The 372-nt window shown below is 37.6% G+C and overlaps 1 protein-coding gene across 1 annotated transcript in view; it reads right to left on the bottom strand.

The window, feature by feature from the left end:
- The window catches only part of LOC118323211 (zinc finger protein 652-A-like), a 13,130-nt gene that overhangs the window by 6,596 nt on the left and 6,162 nt on the right, over nucleotides 1-372 (bottom strand).

Below are 372 nucleotides of genomic sequence, written 5' to 3' on the forward strand. Positions count from 1 at the left end.
CGCCCACACCGCTGACATTTCTTCTCCGATATATCGTGCATCCCTATCATAAATACACGTCTACATATAATTATGTTAATTTTTTAAAACTTAAAGCGGAAACTTAAACTGCAGAAAATAAACTTTAAAAGAATATATTGTCCTCTGCTGCCTTTGATGGCATCATAAGTGGGTTGAGTTGGTTTTACTTCTCTAAAACTGAAAAGGTTAATTCAGTGTATTAATACCCCAGGGTCACTGGCTGCTTTGAGTAGCTTAATTTAGCTCCCTGTTTTGCAGAACTTGATTTGCATCTTGAGTTTGTGGGATAAAGTGCAACTGCTTTGGACACGCACAGTGATTAATACACGGTCCATAAACAACTAATCACCC

Source organism: Morone saxatilis, unplaced genomic scaffold (assembly GCF_004916995.1).
Source record: "Morone saxatilis isolate NCDOM2014 unplaced genomic scaffold, NCSU_SB_2.0 Contig14, whole genome shotgun sequence".
Lineage (NCBI taxonomy): Eukaryota > Metazoa > Chordata > Actinopteri > Moronidae > Morone > Morone saxatilis.